The 16957-nt window shown below is 40.5% G+C and overlaps 1 protein-coding gene across 32 annotated transcripts in view; it reads left to right on the top strand.

Moving 5' to 3' along the window:
- The window catches only part of PTPRD (protein tyrosine phosphatase receptor type D), a 1139460-nt gene that overhangs the window by 131369 nt on the left and 991134 nt on the right, over positions 1-16957 (top strand). For all 32 annotated transcript variants that reach the window (XM_083482170.1, XM_083482159.1, XM_083482163.1 and 29 more), the window contains one exon: positions 15125-15166. The gene's annotated coding sequence lies outside the window, so the exon portion shown is untranslated. The remainder of the gene's footprint in view (positions 1-15124; positions 15167-16957) is intronic.

Below are 16957 nucleotides of genomic sequence, written 5' to 3'. Positions count from 1 at the left end.
GATTAGAGGCTTCTAATATAGGATGGGATTTGCTCAAAGGCACTAGGTTCCTGCTAGAAGCAGTTTTAAATGTGAGAGATATTACTGAAATAATGGCGGTCCAGAGGCCAGTTGGGCATTTAGAATATAACTCTGGGGCAAGAAAGCAAGCAAAATGGACCTGACTGAACTATGTCTGCAGGAACTTAAGATCTTATTACCAAATAATTAATACAGAAAGCACAAGTGAAGTTGAATTCAAATGTCTTATCTTCAGTGGTCACAGTGGTAGAACATACGCTCACTTTGTATCTGTAAGAAAGTTCAAAACGAACTAAGCACTGGGTAAGCAATCCAGGAATTGTTGAGTTCAATGTGCTTAATCTACTGTATAGCTTGATGCACATTTAATAAATAAGGGTGTGACAGTACAGGTTGCCAGGGCTAATGTTTATGAGCTTTTAAGGAGGATGATATTGAACCTACCCTTCCAAACGTATGCTGTTAGATTTGCTCTATCTTGTGTGCAACAACGTCTTGCTTAGAAATTATAAATGTAGACCATCACTTCAAACAGCTAAATCACAAATTTGCCCGCAGAGAAATTAATGTGTTTTACTAGCAAGCTTTGAAAATAATACCACACCATTCATGTAGAACATCTGTTCAGCAGTATAAAATGCTTGACTTCATTTTTTTCCAAGTACATTTTTTAAATAAAAAAGGCAATTTCACACAAAAAAAGCTTCATATAATACCACTAAGTCGAATCCAGGGGGAGAGATCATCAATTCCTGTTGGGAGGCTTGCTTAATTATACCCCCCAGCTACTTAATATTTTAATGCTGAAGAACATAGCTAACTTAATTAGGTATCTTTATGTTGATGGAAAGCTTTAGAATGAATGCTTTTATTGTAGAATTATATACTATATGTCCTTTTATCCATTACTGTTTCAGATAAGGTCTAAAATATGTTTGGTCTTTTCTTAGTCACTATATTAAAATTATCATGCATATGTATAAAGGTAAGGTGTAGCTCACGTAATAATTCATCTGTATTTAGAAGAATTTTCCAGTATAGCTGTGCTGGTTTCTGGAAGTGGCTGTACTAACATATTCGAGCCATGCATCTGTGCATTAATTACTATGTAATTTTCACTGAAAGCCTGTTTTTCTCTTCTGTATTTAATCTTCCCTTTACACCTATAATGTTTTATATTTTAAACATCTTTATGCACAAAACACGAAGTAAAATACCGCACCACAAAGTAGCAAGAACTAAGTAAGTGGAGTAGTCATCAGTTCTCCATGGTTAAGCATACACTGAAAAAATGGGAGTCATATTTAAAACTCCTTCTGTGTGGCTTCTTAATGTGAAGCGATGGTATCATTTCCATGGCACACTGGAATGCTAATAAATGAGATAAATAGCTGTCCGTGCAAAATAATAATAATAACTGCAATGTATTTTGGTTGCACCTGTCTATTATTATCAAATATTACAGTATTTTTTCATATATCAAACTATGTTCCTTGCTTTAAAAATTTAGTCAAAAATTGGGGGCCGTCTTATACACAGGGGTTCAGGCTCTGGCTCTGGCACAGGTGGCCTGGGCTCGGGTTCGGGTTCTTGAAATATGGCAACCCAAACTTTGGTTGACCTCCACACACAAAAAACTCAACAACTTTGGGCAACCTCCCTGCAAAAAGCTCAAAGTTGTTCTCTTTGGTTTTTGTTTTTTTTAAATGATTTCTTAATTTGGGGTTTAAAAAAACAGGGGTCTTCTTATACATGGGGGTATCTTATACATGGAAAAATATGGTAATTATATACACATTCTATTGCACAGATTAAAATACAGCTTTAAGGACAAAAAGGCCGATTACTGCTCACAGCGGTGGAGGACTCTGCAAGCACATAGGCTTGTAGTTTTGCAGCACTTCCTAAAACACTTGTGTTCATTTCTGGAGGTCCTGCTTAACCTGAGCACGGAACCCCACATCTATTAATCCTCTTTGAAATCACCTCTTCTCTATTTTCTTTGCAAGATTCTTCAATTTGCCTCTCCCTTCAGCCTCTTGAGCTAACAAAAAAAAAGGGGGGTGCAAAAGTTTGGCGCAGCGCTAGAAATATTTGTTGGGGTGTTTGTGCCAGAAATGTTGTAGCTTTGAAACCACCTACTTCCTCTTCACTTCTTCAACTTACCTTTTTTTAAAGTGGACTTCAGCCTGCTCCATTTTTCCTCCTAATAATATCTTTTTTTTCAGTTTTAAATGGTTCCCATCACCTGTTTATATCTTTTTTAACTCCCAAAGAGGTATCTGGTAGATTTCCTTTAAGTTAGACAAGCCATAAATATCTCCCCAGGACTGAATAGGTGTTCTTTTATTAAGTCCATAAAAGGGTAATAAAATAAAGACTTGGAGAACCACACTTTCCAGATAGGTCAAGTCTGCTCTCAAAGAAGTTCACATTGTCTGTCACATCTCTTTCCCCCTGGGGTGTATTTCTGCGCATTTTAACCAAAGCTTTAGTTACTAGAATAGATAACATTCTGCCTATTATTATTATGTTTTGAGATGGTGCTTTTTCACATAACTCTGTTAAGGAACAACTTAATGCATCAATAACTGTAAGAATATGCTGAATGTTCCTGTGAGAAATACTTAAAATATGCATTGGTTTTTAAATAACTAGAAATTGAGATGAACTTTGGGCTGCCTGACAAAGCTTTTTAAGAAGCATATTTTACAGGAGTAAATATTACTTGATAACACTGTGTTGTAAATATATTCTTGGGGATCTATAGAGCTATGCTAGAATTATCCAATTGTGTCCGCACACCAAGAGATTTTCCCTCTCCCCCCTTCACACAGCTGACTTTACAGTTTCAAAATCAGCTAGCTATGCAAATAAAGCTCTCTTGGGCATACAGAACTGGTTACATACTTCTTTACAAACTAGCCCTTGTTAAAGGTCAAAAGAACGAGAAGCCAAAAATGAATCATTCCACAATTATGTATTATTCAGATAACCAGTAATGAAAGCTATCCTGAATTTTTGTGTATGGCTAATTTGTGTGCATGCATGCTTTTGGTAGTATGAATTACTGATATGTTTTTGGAATGCTAGCATGTGTGGCATGTATTTTATATAACAAGATTCAGTACAATTTTCTTAGCAGTTTGGAATATAAAGATTTATTATTTAGACACCAATGATTTCGTCGCAGCACTTTCTTGGCAGTAATAGTTCAAAGGGTTCTCTCAGTTTGTATTTTAGTCGCATTTTCTCATGGAGATTTTGAGGTATTCCTCTTGTGCATGATTCCTCCCCCCTTTCATATAATGATGGTCATTACCTTGCACTGGAGCGGAGACCAGATAAATGGAAGAAAGTTTTATTAAATAGCTAACTTGCAATGGGCCCTTCAATCTCGTGGTCTGGGAAGGTGTCCCTAGGACCACAGCACAGAGAGGGATTTGTGGCTCTGAGAGAAGAGCCAACATTGTAGGTTCCATTCCCACCATGGCAGAAAGTTCTGCAGCCTTAGCCTCAGAGCTCCAACATCAGAATGAATTGGTGTTGTGCCAGGACAGATTGACAGGAGTGAACGGATCCAAACATGTTTCCAGACTTTCTCAAATCAGGGACAGAATTGTGGCTGTTCTGGCACTGTCATAGTGAATTTTCTTACCAGTGTTCCAAACGGGTGGCAAACCATTTAGGAAATAAACAGAAACACCTCAGAGGAGGCAAGAATGCCACCATGCCTTCACCTTTCCTTATGGTTTGTCCACCATTGGTTCTCCCATCCATTGACCTTTAGACCGACAGCCTTCCTTAAACTCCCAGCCTCTCATCCCTTCATTGTAGCGGGTATCCTATCTACCAAGGTAAAAGCTGAGAGGGATTGTCTTCATCTGTCCTTCAGACATTAACACTAGGGATAATTATTCTTATCTCACATCTGCCAGCCAAGCCTGCCACCTGCAGAAAAGCCTGATGGGTCATGAAAGCTACTCCCCTTCCCAAGGGGCTGAGTTGCAGGCAGGCCACACGCTCTCCCTGTGTGCTTGGGGTGTGTGTGTGGCAATGCCGCCCAAGGCAGAGGGAGTCCTGCCCGCAGCATGCCCCCCAGCCGACCAATCCGGTCGACTCGGGGGGGGGCATGGCTTGCATTATTTAAGCAGCCACGCGGCTGGGGGGGGTTCTCCCTTCCTCCTTCTCCTTCATCGGATTTCTCGTCCTCCCACTCTGTTTTCATGCGTTTGCCATCTTGGCCTTGCTATGGACCACGGTTGGTCACCTGTTGAAGGGGCCTGGTAGGAATTTTCCCACTTGGCAAATTGGCACCAGCCATGTGATTTTCACCTACCTCGTAGCAATCGTCACAACTTTGTAAGGTTTGGCAGTTAGGCTCTGGTAAAATCTGGTTTATGGGAGGGGAGGGGAGGTTGTGGTCTTTACCTGCCCCTCCTCTTTAAGGGTAATCCGTTAAAGGGATCCGGGGGTGTGGATCTCGACCGAAGCCCAGCTAGGGCCATGCCATGACCCCATCGGGAACCCCGGGGGAGTTCTCAGTTGATGTACATCAACAGGGCTCCCCCTACTGGTGGTTGACCCTTACCAGACTACCTGCATGGCAGGCAGGAGTCAGATATAGTTGGGTCAATTCCAATGCCTAAGCCAATACCTCTCACATTCTGTAACCAATAAAGTTGTGGCCTTAATTATCCCATTAACCTAAAATACTGGTGTCCGTGTGGTTTTTTTATTCAATGGTGACTGGGAGTGGCTGCCGGGACCATATAACACCAGTCCTGAGATCTGCATTGGCTCCCAGTACGTTTCCAAGCACAATTCAAATTAATTGTTGGTGCTGACCTTTAAAGCCCTAAATGGCTTCGGCCCATCATTCAGCCTGGACACTGAGGTCCAGCTCCGAGCGCCTTCTGGCGGTTCCCTCCCTGTGAGAAGTGAGGTTACAGGGAACCAGACAGAGGGCCTTCTCAATAATGGTGCCCACCCTGTGGAATGCCCTCCTGTCAGATGTCAATGAAATAAGCAGCTATCCTATTTTTAAAAGACATCTGAAGGCAGCCCTGTTTAGGGAAGTTTTTAATATTTAATGCTGTATTGTTTTTAACACTTGATTGGGAGCCATCGAGAGTGGGGAAACTCAGCCAGATGGGCGGGGTATAAATAATAAATTATTCTTATTATTAACAAATGGGGAAGGGCTCAGTGCCCTGATGTGCAATAGCAACTCTCTTTGGCATGACTGCTGCCACTGCTTCCTTGAGGGATGTGTGGCTGGCTTAAATAGGCACAGACGACTTCCCCTATTCCCAAGCATGAGGCATAGTTGCACAACATACACACAAGAGCTCCGCCCATCCCACTCCAAAATCAGTACACCCCATGCATTCACTTTATCAGACAATGAGGATTTAGGGTTATTGTTTTTATTGCTTCCTCTAATGGTGCCTTCTTCTGGTATAAAATGTGTGAAAGTTCAAAGTGTAGAGATAGCAGAGTATGGTTGAACCATTGCATTACGTTGGGAGAACATTGGTTTGATAATTATTTTTTATAGCTTACTTTTTTTCCTGATAGATGCCAGCAAATACATAGTAATATCATCATTGCCACCTGCAGAATTTTCTTTGGACAACTTTCTTCAGGGATATGCAGTGGAAACCATTGTTTCAGCTAATTAAGAGCACTGAATTTCATGAAAGGTATCCTGAAATGAGGGTGTGGTTAACTGAATATCCTAGCTACTTTAAAATCAGTTTGAGAACATGGGCGCAAGATTCTCCATAAAATTTCAGTGACTGGGGAAGCCCTCCTGTCTGGGAAGGTTCAGAATGAGTGCATCAGTTGCTTCTGTTTTAGGAAGAGGGAATGAGCAGTGAAGGGTTCCTCCCCCCGCAAAAAATAAATGATAGAGGAAAATAGGTTTTGAAAACAGTTTATTCTGTTTCAAATGGCAATGAAGTTACCCTCTGGTATTTGATAGCAGAAGAGAGATTGGCTGGCTAAACATTAAGAAATGGGAAATTAAATATCGCAAAAGTATTCAATATTGCCCATTTGACATACCTCCTCTTTACGTTTCCCTTAAAAGCAACAACCCCAAAATGTGACGATGAGCATCCAGTTTCACCAGACACACCAATTAGTTCTGTTGCTGTGCAGTTTTCAGGAGCAATTGTATCATTAAAGCATTTTAAATGCACTGTCAGCAGGAAACATGACAATAGCTGCCAGCAAAAAATATATATCTCTGAAGACTTTAGCAACTATTTGTTTCACTTTGCAGTGCCTCTTAAAAACCATTCTTTCCCCTTGCAATTCAGAAGAAACTGAATTTTAAATTCTCATAAAGAGAATTTTGGAAGATAAAAATATCTGACTCTGGCAGCTCCTATCATTTTGGGATAGTGTTAATATTTTGCATATTTCACTTTAGCATCTTTCATAGAAGGTGGGAGCAAAATAGCAAAATCAGAAAACTTGTTAACCACTTTACAGTTTTTTACTTAAACAATTACAGTGGAATTCTCCACAACATAGAATTCCTCTAAACATGTGCTTTTTCCAGTTGGTTGGACCAGGAATCTCCAAATCCTGATAAGTTTGCTGATCTCTGTACATCATTCTATATTGCCTCACGTCATTAGATTTCAAAATGTTAGGTAAAGGTAAAGGTACCCCTGCCCGTACAGGCCAGTCGTGTCCGACTCTGGGGTTGTGCGTCCATCTCACTTAAGAGGCCGGGGGCCAGCGCTGTCTGGAGACACTTCCGGGTCACGTGGCCAGCGTGACGAAGCTGCTCTGGCGAGCCAGCACCAGCGCAGCACACAGAAATGCCGTTTACCATCCCGCTATAAAGCGGTATCTATTTATCTACTTGCACTTAAGAGTGCTTTCGAACTGCTAGGTGGGCAGGAGCTGGGACCGAAAGACGGGAGCTAACCCCGCTGCAGCGATTCGAACCCCCGACCATACGATCGGCAAGTCCTAGGCGGTGAGGTTTTACGCACAGCGCCACCCGCGTCCCCTTCAAAATGTTACCTTTTTGAATATAATGTTTAGGCCAAATATCAGCTTTTGAGGAGGAGAGCCATTGTTAACAGCATCTCCCATAAATGTGCTGTACAACCTGTAACTTAGTTTATGTTCCCTTACCTAGAGAAACGTGAATTTTCCAAAGGGGTCATAAAAACAAAATGGGGGGGGGCAATAATCCCCATGGACTGGCTACTCCAGGCAGCTGGATTCAAAGGATGAACCATGAAGCATTGCTGGCCTCAGACTGCCTTGCAAAGGCATCCTCAGGACTATGGATTCTGAAGAGGACTCATAATCCAATCTGGCTCATGAGCAGACCAGATCAAATTGAGTATGCTTTGCAATCTGACTTTAGATTCCTTTTTTATTGCTAGTAGTAGGGAAAAAGTTAGAAAATCTCACCACCTCCACTTTATCTATGGCAAATCCCACATTGCTTTTGCCTTGGAAAAGCAGCTGTTGAGCTGTGCTTACAGATAAATGTTTCCTATTTTCTTGAGGACAGGCCTTTTGTCAAATGTGTGATAACTTGATCCATATATTAGCAAAGAGAAGTATGTTTACAGTACTTAGGTGTTTTGAGGTTCACAAGAGTCAGCTTTTTCCAACAAAGTCATATGTATTGCTGACTGAAGCAACTGAGAGTGTGACTTACTGTCTACCTGTACCAGGAAGATTATTTACCAGCTATTCCATAGTAATATGACACAAAAGCTAGACCTGTTTTTATTTCTGATAGAACTGGTCATAAGAGACGACTTGGTGCCTGAAGAAGTCTGCAAAATTGAAGTTTTTGTTTATGCTGTTGGGACTGCATATTAGAAGGCGTCAAGTGCTGATTTTTTTTATCAGATATATACTTACTGATTTTAAAATTACTTTACCTTTCTCGAGCATCCCATTTGTCGTCAAAGGGTTTAACTTAACATCCAAACACAAATTAAGATACTAAGAAGAAGAAGAAGAAGAAGAAGAAGAAGAAGAAGAGGAGTTTGGATTTGATATCCCGCTTTATCACTACCCTAAGGAGTCTCAAAGAGGCTAACATTCTCCTTTCCCTTCCTCCCCCACAAAAAACACTCTGTGAGGTGAGTGGGGCTGAGAGACTTCAGAGAAGTGTGACTAGCCCAAGGTCACCCAGCAGCTGAATGTGGACGAGTGGAGACGTGAACCCGGTTCTCCAGATTATGAGTATACCACTCTTAACCACTACACCACACTGGCTCTCAATTATTAACTTTGTACCTTTTAAACCCTCGTCAATAAACGTAAAGCTAGACACACACACACACACACACACACACACACACACAGCGCGCGCTTTAGCAATAGACAAGATTTAGTCAAACTTCTAGATCAGTGGTTCCCAAAATGGGTGGCACTGCCCTCTGGGGGTGGAATTGCCTAGTGGGGCACTAAGACAGAAGGGGGTGACAGTGGGTGCTAAGAGGCAAGGGAACAGCAGTGGGTGCTGGAGGTATAAATAACAACTAGACTTTGAGAAGCTGGCATTACTGGATCAAGTTCATCCATTTTCCTGAATTAATTAAATACTTTTAACTGGATTTTTTTAAAAAAAATGTGATTAATTGTTGCAGTTTTGGATTTTATTGTGTTATTATCTTCCTTAATAAGTTGTGCAACCAGCTATTCTGAATAATGTTTTTTATAAATATACATTGAAGGGTAGGGTACACTGGGGGTGTGTTTATTGAACTAAGGGGGTGGAGGCCTAAATAAGTTTGGGAACTGCTGCTCGAGATAACTGGAGTTCCATAAGTGGAAAACACCCACAAAGCATGCTTCTTTCTAAGTCTTCTCTTCCCCTTCCCATCTCCACAGTCACGAGACTGGCCAGTCTTCCTTCTGTTTGCTATTTACGCAACAACAACAAAAAGTACATGCTAACTGCCTTCATAGAATCATAGAACTGCACAGTTGGAAGGAACCTCAAGGTGTCGTCTATCCCAATCTCCTGCAATGCAACAACAACAACAACAACAACAACAACAACAACAACAACAACAACAACAATTTATTTATACCCCACCCATCTGGCTGGGCTTCCCCAGCCACGCTGGGTGGCTTCCAACAAAATATTAAAATACAGTAATCCATCAAACATTAAAAGCTTCCCTAAACAGGGCTGCCTTCAGATGTCTTCAAAAAGTCTGCTGGTAGTTGTTCTCTTTGACATCTGGTGGGAGGGCATTCCACAGGGCGGGTGCCACTACCGAGAAGGCCCTCTGCCTGGTTCTCTGTAACTTGGCTTCTCTCGGTGAGGAAACCGCCTGGAGGCCCTAGGAGCTGGACCTCAGTGTCCAGGCTGAAGCCATTTAGGGCTTTAAAGGTCAGCAGCAACACTTTGAATTGTGCTTGGAAACATACTGGGATCCAATGTAGGTCTTTCAAGACCGGTGTTATATGGTGTTATTTTTCCCACAACATGGGGATGGAACCCCCAACCCTGAGATCAATAGTCTCCTGCTCTACTGACTGAGCTAACCCAGGACTAATGGATTCTGTACGCAGCACCAGATTTCAGCCCTTGCCTGCTGCCTGATCTGTGCAGCTAAAGCAGAAAACATGCTTACGCCACCTTCGCCCTTCACACAAGTGCAACACAGAATTTACCAGACCCAGGGGGTGGGGGCTGGAGCTTGGTTGGCATCCCAACACGTGGACCCCTGTGGGTCCAAGATCTGCTTGAAATCTTCCTGGGAAATTCATGCATTGGGTGTGCCTTAAGACCAGACTACAATTCTTAGTGGTAAACAATTGTCTCATACTATCCCAACAGGAACAAACATGTCTACATTTGAAATTAATGCTGCATTTCTCAATTTTTTAATCAGTCTACTCAAATGTTTACAGTGATTTCAATTAAGTACAATTGCATCTTTAATTAGATTTCTAATTTAGGATTATGTTTGCTGGGGCATTTTCTTTTTTAGCGGTGTTGCTAAAAATGCAAGTCCTTTGTTTTTAATGGAGGACAGTTGTGAGATGCCTTCTGGATCATCTTGTTGAGGTAGAAAGATTTGCCTTTAACAGGCGCTTGACAATAATTGAACGGCAGAAGTGCTTCCCAGTATGGTGAAACAGTAATGGAAAGCTTCAGCTCTCGAAATTATGCCCACAGAAAAGCACTGGCAGACAAAAGGTGGCAACTAAGTTGGTATCAAATTGCATCAGTGAAACCTGGAGAAATGGCTCAGTAAATTGAACCAGATGACAGTGTTGATGCAAAGAGAGAAAGCAAAAAAAAAAAAGGAGAGAGATGGAGAGTGAAGGTTAAAAATAAATTGAAAACATCGCAGATACCCTCCTAGATGTAATATCACATCCTTTTAGTTTGTATTCAGCCTGAAATAAGTTCCCTATTTTTGAGGCATATTTATATCTCAAGTTAGCTGTCCTCTGCGCAACACATACACACAATCTGCAGCTTTAAAAAACACAATTTTGTGAATCTTTGTACATTCATATCTAGAAGGGCATTTCTGAGCAGAGTTGCTCAGATCAGTGGCGTAGCATGGGGCAAATTTTTTGCTCTGGGCAAAAAATTGTTAGAGGCATAAAATTTCAACACCAGTTGCTGCCTCAATACAGCTGCACACTTCCATTGGTGGGCTCCATTGAAAACAGCTTCTCCATACAAACCAGGGAGTGACTTCTCTAGACAACTGAACAACTTTACCTTAGCCTCACCCTTAGCTCTGTGGCTGCCATCTCCTGGGTGACGCTGAAACCATTTGGCAGTTGAATGTGTATGCATACCACACGTCCCTCCCACCCACCCTCTGTGCAGCGCTGGGCACTGGCAACCCATGCTATGCCACTGCTCAGGATTTTTCTTAAAGTTTGTAAATAACGCTATTAATTGTGTTGCCGTTTAAATTCACTTTCTAAATGGAATTATAGCTAATAGCCTTGGCTGTATGCGGCTTCCTTGATTTTAGAAAAAAATAAATTACACCTAAGGATGCATTTTATTGCCCACCTTTTTTTTCTTATGACTGAAGATGTGGTGCTGTTTTATAGTCTCATAAAGAAAATAAACCTAATGCATTTGGCATTGCATTTTGTGCTCCCTGTATTACGAAAGGCAATTCAAATGGAAAGAGTGAGTGTATATTTTAGCCACTTTGATGAGATTTTGTTCCTTCAATTGAGCTTAGAGAAACATTTTTGCCGCAGTTCTGCCCAGTTCTGCCCACATATATAACATTTATAACTACATCCAGGATTCCGCCTCTGTAGCAATTTGGAAGATGGAAAATGGAAAACAATGGCATTTATCTGCACTGATTCAAATCAGAATCTGTTGTTCGCTGCACTGTTGCAATGACTTTGCAAGTAAGAGGCATTGAATGCCCATGCTTCCTTTAATTTCAAAATGAAGGGATTACTTTAGTACAATTTTAAATTTCCAAAAAGAGTGAAACATTGGGCAATTTCTTTCCTCAGTAGTCGGGCAGATCACGTTGATTATTTTATCCTATGATTGTTCTAATTACCTTAGAATAGAACAGGGGGATAAGTTTGAATTGGTTCAGATTGAAGTGTGAAACTACCCAATTCACACATTTTAAAACTTTCCAACACTTCTAATCTATTTTCTGAAATTCGCACTTCTTCAGATTTTGTGATACAGATCTATACCCAAGTAAAGTAAACAAAAATGTGCACATTAGGGGAAAGTGTGCATTAAAAATGTGCATGTTATTTAGAATAACATATGCATTAAGTTAGGAAAAGTTAAATGCAAAAATGCAAATATTGGGTAAAATGCTGGCAAGTTTTCATGAGCACTTTTTAAAAAATCACAAACCAGTGTAAAAATGTGGGGAACTAAATTTAAGATTGGACAGGTGAGAAACTGAAGGAAACTGAAATCAGTAGATTTGTTCATCCCTACCTTAGAAATATTCTAAGCAAAGTCTAACCTATACCAAACAGATTGCTAAGTCTAACTCTATTAATAGTGAGTATCACATACAATATATAAGTTAAACGGTAAACCTAGAGTGAAGAGTTGGAAGACAAAAATAAACCCTAGTCCAGGGCTTTTTTCTAGAAAAAGAGGTGCTGCAAGTCTTCCCCGCCCACTCGACCCAAAACCGCCGTGCTGCTCCAATCGCCGTGCCAACAGCCTCTGGTGTGCAGCCTCAAACGCCATGCCAATGTGCCACTATGCTACAGAGGTGCCAGGACATACCAAAGAGATGCCGGAACTCAGTTCTGGGTGAAAAAAGCCCTGCCCTGGTCCTTCCTGTAGTGATTTGTACAGCCTCCACCACACACTCTAGTTCATATTGGGAATGATAGGAGGGATCGGATTGCAATGCCCCCAGACATTGAGCAACACAATCCAGGCCCAAAATTCAACTCAACATCAATTGTGCACCGCACAAAAATCTTTGGCACTCGTTTCCCTTCCCTTACGTACCTTGAATGATCCAAACATGGGAGGAAGCACTATGGTTAAACCTCTGGTCTTAGGTACTGATATGCATCTCTACCTCATCATTCAAGTAAGGTAAAGGGAACAGAATTGTGGAGGTTTTAAAAATGATTTATTTGGGGTCAGAACATCTTGACTACTCTGTGTTGCATTCTAAATTAATCGGAAGGGAGCGGACCTATGAAATATAGTGCATGACATCCTCTTTCCATGTCCCGCCAGATAACTACTTCCATGAAAACGAAAGCCTTACATTGATATTTAAAAGTTTGAGGGCTGTGGCATAATTGGAGTATAGCGTCCCTCATTTCATAATGTTTTGTGCAATTGGGGAAATGCTGGGAATCCCAATACTTCCCCAGCAATGCCATTGAAGTTCAGAACTGAATGGGTTCGAAAGCTATCCTCTCCTTCCCAGTTCAAATTGCTGTGATAATGGCTCCAGGTTTCAAAAATGCAATTGTGCTCTGGTTTGCATGCAGAGCTCTTGCAGAACAAGGGGTCACATTGTTCAGTGAACACTGAGAATGTCAGAATCCTGCACCTACAGCAACATTGCTATGCAGGAAATAAAAGGTTGGCCACAGCTTTTGTTTAATCCACTTCCACTAATTTTGCATTTCTAACTTACGTTCACCACTCTTCCCATGCATCAATGAATTACCATATTTTTCGCTCTATAACACGCACCCGACCATAACACGCACGTAGTTTTTAGAGGAGGAAAATCCGTAGGCATGCCACCCGTAGGCATTCCCTCCATAACACGCACAGACATTTCCCCTTACTTTTTAGGAGGAAAAAGCTGAGTGTTATGGTGCAAAAAATACGGTAGATCTTGATATTGACGTGGAGGCAGAAAATGAGGCATGTGTTTATCCCAGGCTGGAACGGCTCAATATTCACAAAATATATTATCTAGTGTCTTAATATGTTTCTTCTTCCTTACTGACAACTGAAAACTTTATTTTCACCACAGACTGGTGTCTGTGTTGCCATTCGTCCCAATGGAACTAAATTGTGAAAATGGCAAATAGTTTTCTTTGCTGAGTAATAGATCTTTCACACACAATCCCCCTTTAGTAGTCTGAAATGCTGCTGGTTTAATCATATCTCTCTGTTGAAGTAAACGCTTTTAAGCGATAATATACTGGGAAAAGAAACTATTTGATTTTATGGTGCCTGAATCAAATAGCAGCATAGGTAGGTAGTAGTTTGTCTAGGATATTAAGCATGATTACCTTGGTAGTATAATAGAAAAATACTTGTAATGAAAGCCTTGGCTCCCATATTTTTGGAACATAGATACAGGTTTATTGACCATTTTAACAAGCTCTATGAGATCATGCAGTTTCATTGCTCTCAACTTTGCTTTTTGAAAAAATTCCATATTTTATATCATTTTTTAAATGTTTGTGATATATACATTATGCAAAAACTGAAATATACTTAAATGTCAAGGTTTAAGGCAGTGTGAGGTAGGGGCTAGAATATTTATTTCTTACTTGTATATCCCACCATTTCTTCAAAAGGAGCTCAGGGGTATAGACCAGGAAGATCTGGATTAAATCCATACCAAGTTTACTGGATGACCTTGGGCTGACCACTAATTCTAAGCTTCACCTTCCCCACACTGAAATAACTCCATTCATTTCTGGTATCAAAAACTAATCCCTAGGCTCACAATGTGCTCAAAGACACCCTTCTTTACATCTAACTTTGTGTATGTGCGTGTGTGTGTGTGTGTGTGTGTGTGTGAGTGAGAGAGAGAGAGAGAGAGAGAGAGAATGAATCTGGTGGTAAATTTTGGGGTTCTGGTAAATAAATAAAAGTAGAACCAACAAGTCTGAAGTCTACCCAGCTTGGGCTTCTTGAAAGAAAGGCAAGTTAAACTACTACTTCTACTACTACTACTACTACTAGTGGTAGTACAATAAATAAAAGAGGATAAATTGGGGATCAATGAGTCCAATTTCCAAAACTGATCTGCAATTTATAAAAACAAAACAGGAATATCACATTTAAACACACATGATAGATAGGTGAAGTTGAGATATGTATTGTAAAACATGCATTTTCTCTCTAAACACGAACTCTTAAATTGGGATCCATCTCTACCACAACAGCTAGCCGGCCAGCCACTCTCTCCCTGCTCTGTCACCACCTCCTCTTCCAATGCACTTACTTAGGTATAGGGGCAGAAACATGTGGAACAAGCCTTTTTTGCAGTGGCGGAGCTTCATGCTCCAGCACCGGGGAATGGAGAGCAGGCAGGGGCGGGGCTGGAACAGGTCCCGGGGCAGGGGCGCCGCCCACAGGGGGATGGCGCACATCCTGAGGGCATGGTGTGCCCCTGCGGGGGTGGGGGGCAGCCGTGATGGCACCCCACTGGGATCACGTTGCTGGGGGCTGGGGGCTTTAGGTTTGCCATGTTTCCTGGTACCAGGGAATCTGTTATTGCATTATTTAAGGTAAAGAGTATTCTGAGGTTGTTTATGAGTTATTTATATATCTGTATCTATTTCTTAGATATACTGTAGCTACACATACTTTTAAAGTATATTTTTAAAATATATCTATTATTTACTCTTTCAGGTTTTCAAGAAACTGGATCGTGCTTTTACTGCTTTAATTTTGGTAAGTTTTTAACGAGCTTTTAAGTTATAACTATATTGAAAGTGAACTGTTTTGTTGAATGTTACAGATGGGTAGCCGTGTTGGTCTGCCATAGTCAAAATAAAAAAAATCCTTCCTGTAGCACCTTAAAGACCAACTAAGTTAGTTCTTGGTATAAGCTTTCGTGTGCATGCACACGAAAGCTTATACCAAGAACTAACTTAGTTGGTCTTTAAGGTGCTACAGGAAGGAATTTTTTTTGTTTTGTTGAATGGCTGTGTTTCGTTTGTTGTCTATGTTCTGTCAGGAAACATTGCTTAAAGCCTTTCAGACATGTTGCTTGCATTACTGTATAAGAAATTATATAGAACTCAATTCTGCATGGTACAGACCACTAGAGTACTTCTCATATTTTCATGATATGAGCACAGAATGGTCAGTCAAAACTTTTCCTCTCTCCCCATCAAAAAGCTTGCTCTGGGGTGGAATTTACACACATATAAAGAACACTGTGAAAATGCTCTTTCTTAAAATGTTTTGAAGAAGACATTGAATTTTGCATAGCTCAATCTCGCCATCTAGCGTCACATATTGCACTTTACAACACATTTAAAACGTTTTATTTTCAGCTGTGTAGCTGAGTCCCAGGTGCTCTTCTGTGCAAGAGTTCCATTTATACACGGAGCTCTTATGCCTGCAAGATCTATCTACTGTTGTCTAAAACAATAGATAAAACTTTTAACTTTTGTTGGAAGTTGAGCTTTCTTTCAGCTGCCATATAAACAAAAAAATCAACAAGTAATCTCTCGGCGCAAAGTGTTACCATGTAAAATGCAGCCAGCATGTTTGAATGTCCAAATGTGTCACTCTGTTCTGCTGGCTTTCAGTTCTGCTGACATATTCTATGATGTGAGATGTGGACTGGAAGTGAGAAGGAGAAACTGGTGGCATTGAGATTGCTATATTAATCATACACAATTAAACCTGTCATGCATATTTGGAGTTTTCGCCAGCTGAGTGTTTTTCTTCTACTGCAAACAGTCATATTTAAGTCAAGGAAAGGAGTATATTTGACACTCTCTTTGTTATGTTACTGCCCTGTTGCTTAGATCTGAATTGTCTTCTTTTAAATTTAGTTGGAAACAGTTTGGCAATACTGTGTGTGTCAGCAAAATATCACACACACACACACACTTTTTCTATTTGGTGATTTTACTGTGTTTCCTATTATTTAAGCATTGGTACTTTTCCTTAAAAAATAAATAAGGCTTTAAAAAATGATTTCAGGATGTAACACCGATATAATAGATTTCTGCTTTTATCTCTCTTTTTAGTTGTGCTTTATTGGAAAACACATTGTCAAGGGACAGTTTAATTCTGTTAAGTGTTTTATTAGGAAATAGCTGGATTTGTATTTGGAATCCATTCTCATGCATTATTACTTAGAGTATGGATTTTGAAGCTAATGTGTGTTGCAAACAGCACATAATTGAAAAATAAGTAATGATAATATATCTTTATTAAATTTTCAAATGGAAGGTATTTGTTTTACATATTCTTTAGACAGCATTGCAGTTCAGGGTGAAGCTGGCTTCCTTGACCAGTGTACATGTCATAGAAGGTAATTGACAATCCATGTCCACTCAGCGTCACGTTTCCCTGAGTTAGCAGGATGACAAAACGACTGTTTTCCCGCACCCATTTGCCAGATTTCTATTTTCCGGGAAGAAACTGTGTCCTTTTGTGATGAATAGACTATTTAGCTTCTGCCTCCCTCGTGAGGTAGGGCTGCCAAGGTGCTTTTGTGCAATT

Source organism: Podarcis liolepis (assembly GCF_965112155.1).
Source record: "Podarcis liolepis genome assembly, chromosome: 17".
Lineage (NCBI taxonomy): Eukaryota > Metazoa > Chordata > Lepidosauria > Squamata > Lacertidae > Podarcis > Podarcis liolepis.
Note: the sequence above shows the minus strand (reverse complement) of the source record. Positions and strands in the feature narration are given on the sequence as shown.